Below are 12,524 nucleotides of genomic sequence, written 5' to 3' on the forward strand. Positions count from 1 at the left end.
GTAGTTTCTCTACTTTAATCTTTAGAAACAGAAGGCAATTATCCAGTGTGGTATGGAGCCAAACCTCCAAGGTTAATATCTTTGTTCTTCTGAGAACTACTATAGGACTTACAATAGCAATGAATTGTCAAATCCCTAACTATATATCTCAGAGTTGAAATGGGTGCCCATTTGTAATCACCTTGTCAATAGCCTTGCTTTCCCTGCTTTGCTGCCAGAATCCCAACTTTATTCTATGGATAAAACCTAATTAGTCTGAGCCCATCAGGTTTTTCATTCTCTGTGCCCAAGGTTAGTCAGAGATGAGTATGGGACTCATTTCTTCACAATGGGACAAGAGAGCAGATCTTTTGAAAACTTTTTTTCTTTTTGCTCTTACATAGATGTGCATAGGAGGAAATAGTCCCACTTCTTTCAGTGAACAGTTTCTTGTATCTACATGGGATGCTTGGAATCCTAGCAGATATCTTTCAGTCAAGAGGAAAGCCATTTGATGACAAAGGAATATATTAATAGAACAAAATGAGGAAAACTCTAAGCCTTTGATTTCAATGTTATGCTACTAAATTGTCCAATATTGGAGCCATTTTACCCTTTGGGCTGCTTAAAGTAAGGAAAAATGCATCTTCTTATTACTTAGGCCAGTTTTGTCAGGTATTTATGTTACTTTTGAAGCGTCTAAGGTGTCATTTTCTTATGTTTGATCAACAGTAGCCTGAGCAGTGCTTCTATATAAGAGCAAAGAAGTTTCATTGTTTAACCAAACCATTCCACAATTTAAAAAAATTAAGAACACCTAATAAATGAATCAAATTGCTTAGTTTGTTTAAATAAGTGACTATATGTGAACTTGGTATCTAAGACTAGGATTTCTTAATCTTGGTACTATTGACATTCTCAGTTGAAAAAGTTTTCATTCTCAGGAGCTTTCCATGCTTTGTAGGATGTTAAGCAGCATCCCTGGCCTCTACCCACTAGATGCCAGTAGCAATCCCTACCTCTGCTTCAGTTTGTAGCAAAAAATGTCTCCAGACCAGACATTGCCAAAAGTCCCGGGGCAGGGGGGTAGGGGAAGGGAGAGCAAAGTTAACCACTATCAGGAAACACTGCCTTACAATCAGCTAGCCAGAATAAAGAGGTACATACAAAGAAAATTAGAACTCTCATTTTAAAAAAGCAGAAAGACAAATATTTAATCAGTTTCTGTTCAATTCATTAGCAAGTGTTAAAAGTACATTTTCTTTGTTCCAAGATTTGTTACACTTGAAGAGCCCAAAATAGCATCATGGAGGCAGAAACTTTATTTGCCTTAACTAAGGTTATACATTGACCATTGAACAACATGTATTTAAACTGTACAGGCCCATTTATAGGCAGAACTTTTTCTGTAATAAATATTATAGTGCTACATCATCTGAGATTGGTTGAAGCCTGGCTGAACCTGTGGTTGCAGAACCTGGGATATGCAAGGAACCGTGGAAACACAGGGCAGATTGTAAGTTTTATGTGTATTTTTGACTGCATTGAGGGTCAGTGTTCCCAAACCCCTGCATTGTTCAAGGACCAACTGTAGTTATATGTATTAATAGTTCTGTATAATGCTTAAAGCTGTGCCTGGCATATGGTAGACTCAATAAATACTCTAGGTAAATGGATGGATTTTCTCCACAAAATGGAGAACAATTATACCAAAGAAGTTCTTGCACTGTTGCAAAAGTTCTAGGGCCCACAACAGATTTCCCAACCTGGGGATCTGGCGAAAGGACTGAGAACCCCCAAGGAAACAGACTCTTGGAGGGCACAACAAAACCTTGTGTCCACCAGGATCCAGGAGAAAGGAGCAGTGACCCTACCGGAGACTGAACCACACTTGCCTGTGAGTGTCCAGGCGTCTCCAGTGGGTATGGGTCAACAGTGGCCTGCTGAAGGTCTGGGGCACTGTCTGCAACAGTCCTGGGAGACATGGCGTGCTGACATGAGTCCTTTTGAAGGAGGTGGCCGTTACCACATTACCCCTACCATAGCTTGGCCTCAGACCAGACTACAGGGAGGGAACAGCAGAAGTTTGGATTAAAGATTTACTGAGCATGGCCTTGCCCACCAGAGCAAGAACCAGTTTTACCCACAGCCAGTCCTTCCCACAAGGAAGCTTCCACAAGCCTCTTATCCTCATCCATCAGAGGGCAGACAGAATGAAAACCATAGTCACAGAAAACTAACCAAACTGACTACCTAGACCACAAAATGTCTAACTCAATGAAACTATGAGCCACACTATGCAAGGCCACCCAAGACGGACGGGTCATGGTGGAGAGTTCTGACAAAAGGTGGTCCACTGGAGAAGGGAGTGGCACACCACCTCAGCACCCTTGCCTCAAGAACCCCATAAACAGTATGAAAATGCAAAAAGGTATGACACTGAAAGATGAACTCCCTGAGTCAGTACGTACCCATTATGCTACTGGAATAGAGTGGAGAAATAGCTCCAGAAGGAATGAAGAGACTGAGTCAAAGTGGAAACAATGTCCAGTTGTGGATGTGTCTGGTGGTGAAAGTGAAATCTGATGCTGTAAAGAGTAATACTGCATAGGAACCTGGAATGTTAAGTCCATGAATCAAGGTAAATTGGAAGGGGTCAAACAGGAGATGGCAAGAGTGAACATCTACATTTTAGGAATCAGTGAACTAAAATGGACCACAACGGGGAAATTTAATGCAGATGACCATTGTATCTACTACTGTCAGCAAGAATCGCTTAGAAGAAATGGAGTAGCCCTCATAGTCAACCAAAGACTCCAAAACGCAGTACTTGGGTGCAATCTCAAAAATGACAGAATGATCTCTGTTTGTTTCCAAAGCAAACCATTCAATATCACAGTAATCCAAGTCTGCTGCTACTGCTGCTGCTGCTAAGTCGCTTCAGTCATGTCAGACTCTGTGCGACCCCATAGGTGGCAGCCCGCCGGGCTCCGCCATCACTGGGATTCTCCAGGCAAGAACACTGGAGTGGGTTGCCATTTCCTTCTCCAATGCATGAAAGTGAAAAGTGAAAGTGAAGTCACTCAGTCGTGTCCGACTCTCAGTGATCCTATGGACTACAACCTACCAGGCTTCTCCGTCCATGGAATTTTCCAGGCAAGAGTACTGGAGTGGGGTGCCATTGCCTCCAACCACTAATGCCAAAGAAGCTGAAGTTGAACAGTTCTATGATGACGTACAAGATCCTCTAGAACTTTAATACCAAAAAAAAAAAAAGTACTTTTCATTAAAGGGGCCGCTGCTGCTGCTGCTAAGTCGCTTCAGTCATGTCTGACTCTGTGTGACCCCATAGACAGCAGCCCACCAGGCTCCCCTGTCCCTGGGATTCTCCAGGCAAGAACGCTGGAGTGGGTTGCCATTTCCTTCTCCAATGCATGAAAGGGAAAAGTGAAAGTGAAGTCACTCAGTTGTGTCTGACTCTTAGAGACCCCATGGACTGCAGCCTACCAGGCTCCTCCATCCATGGGATTTTCCAGGCAGAAATAGCTCAAAAGTTCTGCCAAAACAGAACTTCTTTGGTACTGGAGTGGGGTACCATTGCCTTCTCTGCATCAAAGGGGACTGGAATGCAAAAGTAGGAAGTCAAGAAACACCTGGAATAACAGGCAAGTTTGGCCTTGGAGTACAAAATGAAGCAGAGAAAAGGTTAACAGAGTTTAGCCAAGAGAACTCACTGGTCATAGCAAACACTCTTTTCCAACAACACAAGAGATGACTCTACATATGGACATCACTAAATGGATGACACCGAAATCAGATTGATTATATTCTTTTCAGTCAAAGATGGAGAAGCTCTATACAGGTCAGCAAAAACAAGACCAGGAGCTGACTGTGGCTCAGATCACGAAATCATTATTGCCAAATTCAGACTTAAATTGATGAAAGTAGGGAAAACCACTAGATCATTCAGGTAAGACCTAAATCAAATCCCTTACAATTATACAGTGGAAGTCACAAATAGATTCAAGGGATTAGATCTGATAGAGTGCCTGAAGAACTATGAACAGAGGTTGGTGACATTGTACAGGAGGCGGTGATAAAAACCATCCCCAGGAAAAAGAAATGCAAAAAGGCAAAATGATTTTCCAAGAAAGACTTACAAATAGCTGAGAAAAGAAAAAGAAGCAAAAAGCAAACGAGAAAAGGAAAGATGTACCCATCTACATAGAGAGTTCCAAAGAATAGCAAGGAGAGATAAGAGAGCCTCCTAATTGAACAATGCAAAGAAATACAGGGAAACAATAAAATGGGAAAGACTAGAGATCTCTTCAAGAAAATTAGAGATACCAAGGGAACATTTCATGCAAAGATGGGCACAATAAAGGACAGAAACGCTATGGACCTAACAGAAGCAGAAAATATTAAGAGGTAGCAATAATAGAAAGAAAAACTATACAAAAATTAATGACTCATAACCACGATTGTGTGATCACTCAGCTCCAGCCAGATATTTGGAGTACAAAGTCAAGTGGGCCTTAGGAAGCATCACTATGAACAAAGCTAGTGGAGGTGATGGAATTCCAGTTGAGCTATTTCAAATACTAAAATATGATGCTCTTAAAGTGCTCCATTCAGTATGCCAGCAAATATGGAAAACTAGCAGTGGCCACAGGACTGGAAAAAAGGTCAGTTTTCATTCCAATCCCAAAGAAAGGCAATGCCAAAGAATGCTCAAACTACCACACAATTGCACTCATCTCACATGGTAGCAAAGTAATGCTTAAAATTCTCCAAGCCAGGCTTCAATAGCATATGAACTGAGAACTTCCAGCTTTTCAAGCTGGGTTTAGAAAAGGCAGAGGAACCAGAGATCAAATTGCCAACATCCGTTGGATCATAGAAAAAGCAAGAGAGTTCCAGGAAAACATCTACTTCTACTTCTTTAACTATACTAAAGCTTTTGACTGTATGGATCACAACAAACTGTGGAAAATTCTTCAAGAGAGGGGAATACCAGACCACCTTACCTGCCTCTTGAAAAGCCTGTACGCAGGTCAAGAAGCAACAGTTAGAACTGACATGGATCAACAGATTGGTTCCAAACTGGGAAAGGAGTACATCAAGGCTATATTGTCACCCTGCTTATTTAACTTATTTTCAGAGTGCATCATAATGCCAGGCTGGATGAAGCACAAGCTGGAATCAAGATTGCCGGGAGAAATGTCAGTAACCTCAGATATGCAGATGACACCACCCTTATGACCAAAAGTGAAGAAGAACTGAAGAACCTCTGATGAAAGTGAAAGAGGAGAGTGATAAAGCTGGCCTAAAACTCAACATTCAAAAAATGAAGATCATGGCATCCAGTCCCATCACTTCATGGCAAATGGATGGGGAAACAATGGAAACAGTGACTGACTTTATTTTCTTGGGCTCCAAACCCCTGCAGATGGTGACTGCAGAGATGAAATTAAAAGACTCTTGCTCCTTGGAATAAAAACTATGACAAACCTAGATAGCATGATACTTTTGAGCTCTGGTGTTGGAGAAGATTCCTGAGAGTCCCTTGGACTGAAGGCAATCAAACCAGTCAATCCTAAAGGTAATCAATCCTGAATATTCATTAGAATGACTGATGCCTAAGCTGATGCTCCAGCATTTTGGCCACCTGATACAAAGAGCCGACTCATTAGAAAATACTCTGATGCTGGGAAACATTGAAGGCAGGAAGAGAAGGAGACAACAGGACAATATGGTTGGATGGCATCACCGACTCAAGGGACATGAGCTTGGGTAGTTTCCAGGATATAGTGAAGGACAGAGAAGCCTAGCATGCTGCGATCCATGGGGTCGCAAAGAGTCAAACACGACCCAGCAACTGAACAACAACAAAAGGGATGGATAGCATCACCAACTCAGTGGACATGTACTTGAGCATACTCTGGGAGATGGTGGAGGACAGGGAAGCCTGGTGTGCTGCAGTCCATGGGGTCACAAAGAGACAGACAAGACTGACTGACTAAGAACAGCATAGCATAAATGAAGTGCAACAGGAATGTAGAGAAAAGGTCTACTATTGAAGGGTATGGATGGAGAATGTGAATGGAAAAGAAGTCCTGTTGAGATTATAATGAGAAAAAAAATAAAGCTTAGTCACAAAGTAGAAAAATAAAATAAAGGAAATGGTCAACTATGAATTTAAAGGCAGCAGATTCCAAACTTTCCTCCAATATCAAGGATACGGAAGAAACATGAAAATGTTAGCCAATAAGGAGCCTGCAACCATTGCTTTCATTGGAACTGTTGCTCTAGCATCTTTATTATCTCATTCTAGTAGATTTGTAGAAGGTATGTAATAGTTTTGGGGGAGAAGCATCTAAAAACTGTTTTTCTAGGAACATAAGAAAACCTAGAAAGACAACCATAGAAAACCTATTGTGTCACTGACTGATTTTAATAGATTAGATCAGAGAGAAAGAACCAGCATGAGGTTGGGGAGTAGGGAAAGTTGAATTTAGCTGGAGCAGGTAAAATTGAGGTGCTGGGGTAACATGTATAAAAAATAGCATGGAAGCAAAAAGATACAGACATTTAGAATCTAGGTAAGAAGATAAGGCTAGAGTGCAAATGTGGGCGTTACCTACACGCACATCAGGTCATGCAAGGAATTAGTAGTGACTAGGGACCACAGATTAGGCATAGATCTGTGATCCAAGCATAGCAAGAGGAAATAATTCCAAGCATCAATTAATATTCAGACTGAAAGCAAAAGAAGCAGTCATGAGAAATGAAGACTAGGAACCAATAATAGCAGTAGACATGAGACGAGTTATATCAATAAACGAAAGCCATCATTGACATATGTCTTAGAAAATTGGAAGAAGTTGGAACTGAAAATAGGCCCTAGATTTGGCAATGAAGAGATAGTTAATATTACTTAAGACAGCAAAAAATGTCTTTTCAACTATGTGTAGTACTGGACAAAAGCCTGCACAAATGTTCTGTATCGCTATGAGAACTGGAAAATATGCATAAGTGTGATCTATTCTGCAAAAGTCCCAGAGCACAACTTGACATTAGTGGGGCTGATATGCCAAAAGTGAATTACTAATGTAGACTAAAATAAGCCACTATAAAAATCTCTAAAACTGTCTTATTGCATTTAACAACTCTTTTCCAATGGTTGTGCAGCACTCCTGACTTCCTGCACAAGTGAAATCTGGAACACATCTTAAGGGAAACCCACCTACTCAGTTTAATTTTACCCTGCACTAGTCCTTTGCCAGAAAAGAGGAAGATGAATTGCTTGGGAACTAGTAGCTCACAGTGGATAAAGGAGCTAGAGACCATAAAGAAAGGGCCATAAACTTTAAGAGGAAAAAGATATTCTAATTGATTTTAGTGTCAGAGTTCTTGCCAAACAAAATCTTATTTGGAAGGAAGATAAATGATTCCAAGAGAAGCAGAGTTGCTTGGTTGAGACAGGATTGGGGAAATCCTGCCTGCTAGCCCAGGCTCTATAACCTTCATGAAAATGCTCCTTGGACCCTCTGAACCACAGCTGAAAACAAAGTACTCCCCCCCGCCTTTATTTTCAAAGAATCTGAAGCCCAGACATGTATAAGAACTTACTCAAAAAAATAAAAACCTGATTTAAAAATGGGCAAAGGACTTAAACAGACATTTTTCCCAAAGAACACAGATGGATGCAGGTGCATGAAAAGGTGCTCAGCATCACTAATCATCAGGGAAATGCCCATCAAAACTAAAATGAGATATTACCTCACACCTGTCAGAATGGCTATTATCAAAACACACAAAATAACAAATGTTGGCAAGGATTTGGAGACAAGTGAACCATTGTTCACTATTGGTGGGAATGTAAACTAATATGGCCACTATGGAAAAATCTGTGGAGGTTTCTCCAAAAATTAAATTAAAACTACTGTATTATCCAAAAATTCCACATCTGGGTACAAAAAAGATAACAGCGCTAATTTGAAATGATTATGCACACATCTGTTCACTGCAGCACAATTCACAATAGCTAAGATATGGAAGCAACCTGTGTCTCTCGTTAGATGAATGGATAAAGAAGATATGGTACAGATATACAATGGAAAATGACTCAGCTATAAAAAAAATCTTGCAATCTGTGACAACGTGGGTGGACCTAGAAAATATTATGCTAAGGGAAATAAGTTAGACAAAGAGAGACACATAATGTATGATTTCATTTATATGTTGAATCTACAAAACAAAACAGAAATGGGTTCATAGATGCAGAGAACAAACAGGTAGCTACTAAAGGGGAGAGAGTCGGGGTGATGGATAAAATAGGTAAAGGGAGTTAAAGGCACAAACTTCCAGTTTAAAATAAATGAGCCGTGGGGATATAATATACACAATAGAGAATATAGTCAATAATATTGACACAACTTTAAAAGGATAGACGGTAACTAGATTCACTATAGTGATCAGCATGTACATAATGCTGGGCTACTATGTTGGACACGTGAAATTAACGTGACATTGTGTGTCAATTATACTTCAATAAAAAAGATAAAGTCAAAGTGAGAAAATTCCAAAACAGTCAAAATGAGAACAGTGAGAAAAGGAACTTACTGGAGGTGACCCAGCTAGCTAATGGCTCAGACAGAATTAGAACCCAATTACCCTTCTGTTTTCACATTGTGTGTAAGTTGCAAACATGTCAGGGCATTCACCTCAGAGTTTAGAACTAAAGCAGGATGGGATTTCTCCTTCATCTTTGGATACCTTCAGAAAAGTTGCTCAAATCAACTATTACCTTTTCTAAATCTCTTTTCACCCATTAATTGGTTTATTTGGAAATAAATAAAAATTAACTTCATAGAAGTGGAACACTAGCTTAATTTTTTCACCATCCAATTTGTACTTTATTTTAACTGATTGTAAACAATTACATGCCAAAGTCAGAAAGGCATATTCTCTCACTTAGAGATTCTCTGCCTTAAAGTGCATTTAACGTACGTAAATGGAAAGAAAGTGGTGGGAAAACGACATCTTGTCCCCATTTGTACGTTAGCAAGAAAATCAGATATGGCTATAATTTAGCATTAATAAATCAAAACTCTTTTGCAAAGATTTGATGACTCCCCCATCAAATTCATTCTGCTCTGTCTCCACAGCTGTTTGCAGCTTTGGGGAGGTCTATGTAGGAGAAAACATTGAAAGGCTAGTTCTATGCTCTACATCTACTGAGCACAGACATAACTCCTATTTTGACAGGCAGATTTTATAGTGGTTTATTTTGGTCTAGTTTATTTCATTTTTTGGCACTAAAGCCTTAACTAATGCCAAATCTGTTCCTCTCCTCCTATATGCTCTGTGTTTTCTTTAAAAACAGGAAACTCATAGCTCTAAAAATTATTTGCTCTGTATGCTTATAGCTAAGTAGTGTCTGGCAACCAACTGTGTTGGAACATTACACTGAGGAGGAACTGCAACGAACCATTTCAACAAAAGAGAAGAAAATCTCTAAACGTGAGGTTTTGTCTGTGTTTTTTGGTTGTTGTTTTCAACTGGCCACCAAAGAGCCAAAGAAGTTTTCTCCTCTCAGTTCTACTGCTGGTGCCAGGCGTACAGTAGGCACTTAAAAAATGCTTCTTCAAACTGAATGTAGTCAGATTAAAGTGAATGCATTGTGGTCCAGGAAATGACACCCAAGTGATGATCCAGTGTTACCTACAGGCTGTACACAGCGTTTCCCAGGGACTCTAGGCAAAAGGGACAAAGTTTCCCTGTACAGTCTGTTGCCTCTACAAAACATGGAAATAATTTGCAGTCAGGTCAAATGCCTTTGGAGAATGTGATTCATTGCACTGCTTATGACCTATACCGAATTTGAGTTTAGAGATCTTCATCTCAGTATCAAACTAGGTAGATTTATGGGTCTGTCCACACTGCAAAGTCCTTTGACGTCATCTCAGTAGAAGTGTACTTGGTAGAAGGACTATTAAGCCACTAAGACTGCATGATACAAACTTAATTAGTCAAATAAGGAATGTAACCATTTATTTCTGCATAAAATAAATATTCAAATAATTTACTTGTCATTTTGAGAAAAAATATGGTTTAAATGATTTTACATACAGAAATTACTGATGCCTAAGTGAAGAAAAGAATGAAGTTATTCTTATAGGCCTTTCTGTTTTGTTTTCTCAATATCAATCTTTCTATAGCATAATATCAAAATTTCATAACATAATATGATTATATGTAACTATATATGTGTACATATATATATATACACATACAGACATATATATTCTCAAAATATAAAGATAGGTATAAATAGAGATAAATATTTAAATAAAGAGAAAAACAAGATACAACAAAATCCATAATATTTACCCATAGGATTACTTACACTTCTAGTAATAAAAGTAAACTAAATATCAATCTAAACATATTCTGAGCAATCTTGATTACTCAAACTGTACAAAAAGAAAGAGAATAATGAGATAGGAAAGGAAAAGTGTTTAAGAAAAAGTTAGCATTAATATTTGTACTACATTTCAGGTACACCAGTGTTATATTTTACCCTGAAGACATTTTTGTATCTGATGGTGGCGGGGCTGGGATCTAACAAAAGAAGCGTGCTATTTATGTAGGGACATACTTTAGTGCAACTATTTGTCATGAGCAGGTAGCCACATTCTTTGGGGATTGTCTGAAAGAAAGAAACTGAGCCATCAGGGGGCTCTTCAGAATAAGCTAGCAGTGATTCTTGAGTTAAATGAGGAGGAGACAGAAGGGGGCTCCCTGAAAGGAGAAAGAAGGCACAGCAACTTGGTGGCCTGGTAGGGACTTGAGAAAGACAGCCCTCGTTGGACTTTTGGTAGCAGGGATGGATTTGGAATTTTAGAAACATGATGCCTGATAGTTAGGTTAAATTGTTTCTAACGCAATGCAGTATTTTCCCTGCATTAATTCCCAAACCAACAGAAAAAGTCTATAAGAATCTATTAGGGGCAACTTGGGGAATAAAAGAGAAAGAGCTATTAACTATTGTTTGGAGTGAGTTGTTGAGGGAAGGGAAAGACATAAAGAAGGATAAAGGGACACAGTTTATAATCACTCACATGGTTGTCTGTTCCTTGGAGTATCTTGGTCTATGCTAATAGACTGTGAGTGCCATTAAAACAGGGACTATTTCTGTCTTATACAGTGATACGCCCTAATACCCAGGATCCAGCATAGTGTCTAATCCTTGCCAAGTCCTCAGTTGAAGTTGCTGAGTGGACAAAAGAATAAAAACTGATCAAGGAAAATGAGTCCAAATTGAACAACCATGAGTAGCTCTCCATGAGCCATCAGAAATACTGGAGAGGACACTGAACTTGCAGTTATAAAGAATGAAGAGATTGGTAAATCAAATTAGTTTTAGAATGTTAAGGAAATAGTTAATTACTCTGGATCCCCTCATTTGAGCATACTGTGGTACAATCCTGACACTCAAGTTAGCAGCAGACTTCACAAGTTAAGGCTCAGTTCTTCACAGGACTGTCCCATCATCAGATGCCAGTTTCACTTTGGGGAGCACCAAACAACCCAGATCACCTCTACTTCTGAGTGGCTGGCTTAAACATTTGATGTTTCTCATGACACCCTCCAGTTTAATAATTCACTAGAACAACTCATAGAATTCAAGAAAGTGTTATAGTTAAGATTAGTTTAATTATAAAGGATACAGATCCAGCTGCTGTTGCTGCTAAGTCACTTCAGTAGTGTCCGACTCTGTGTGACCCCATAGACAGCAGCCCACCAGGCTCCCCTGTCCCTGGGATTCTCCAGGCAAGAACACTGGAGTGGGTTGCCATTTCCTTCTCCATACAGATCCAGAGGACCAATCAAAAAAAGAACCACATAGGACAGAAAGCGAGTTAATTCTTTCTGGTAAACGGCTTCCCATTCTGAAACTATCTGAAGGCTCAGCATGAGTCATCTCATTAGGGTAACATGCACTCCTATCACTCAAACTGCCCCAAAGTGAAGTGAAGTGAAGTCGCTTAGTCATGTCCGACTCTGAGACCCCATGGGCTGTAGCCTACCAGGCTCCTCTGTCCATGGGATTTTCCAGGCAATAGTACTGGAGTGGATTGCCATTTCCTTCTCCAGGGGATCTTCCCAACCCAGAGATTGAACCCAGGTCTCCCACATTGTAGATAGACGCTTTACCATCTGCGCCACCAGGGAAGTCCTAATATATCCAGTGAAAATATGTATTACTCTTAAGCTTTAAATTTATTCTTTCTTGGTTCTATCTTTTTTAATCCCTGAATTCTAATTCAATAAAAACCTGTGCCAGAAATATCTGGATAACATTGGGATTTTTTATTTATTAACATCATGATGATGCTCTCTGCAAAGGGTTGGGTTACAAATTGATAAGTGGTAATCATCAATGGTGCAGTACCATTAATGATGAGTGATAAGAATAGAATTAGCTCTATCACCAGCTCTACGAGTCCCTTGAGCTACTGGAGTCAAGAATATTGCCG

The sequence above is a fragment of the Budorcas taxicolor genome, chromosome 2 (genome assembly GCF_023091745.1).
Source record: "Budorcas taxicolor isolate Tak-1 chromosome 2, Takin1.1, whole genome shotgun sequence".
Classification (NCBI taxonomy): domain Eukaryota; kingdom Metazoa; phylum Chordata; class Mammalia; order Artiodactyla; family Bovidae; genus Budorcas; species Budorcas taxicolor.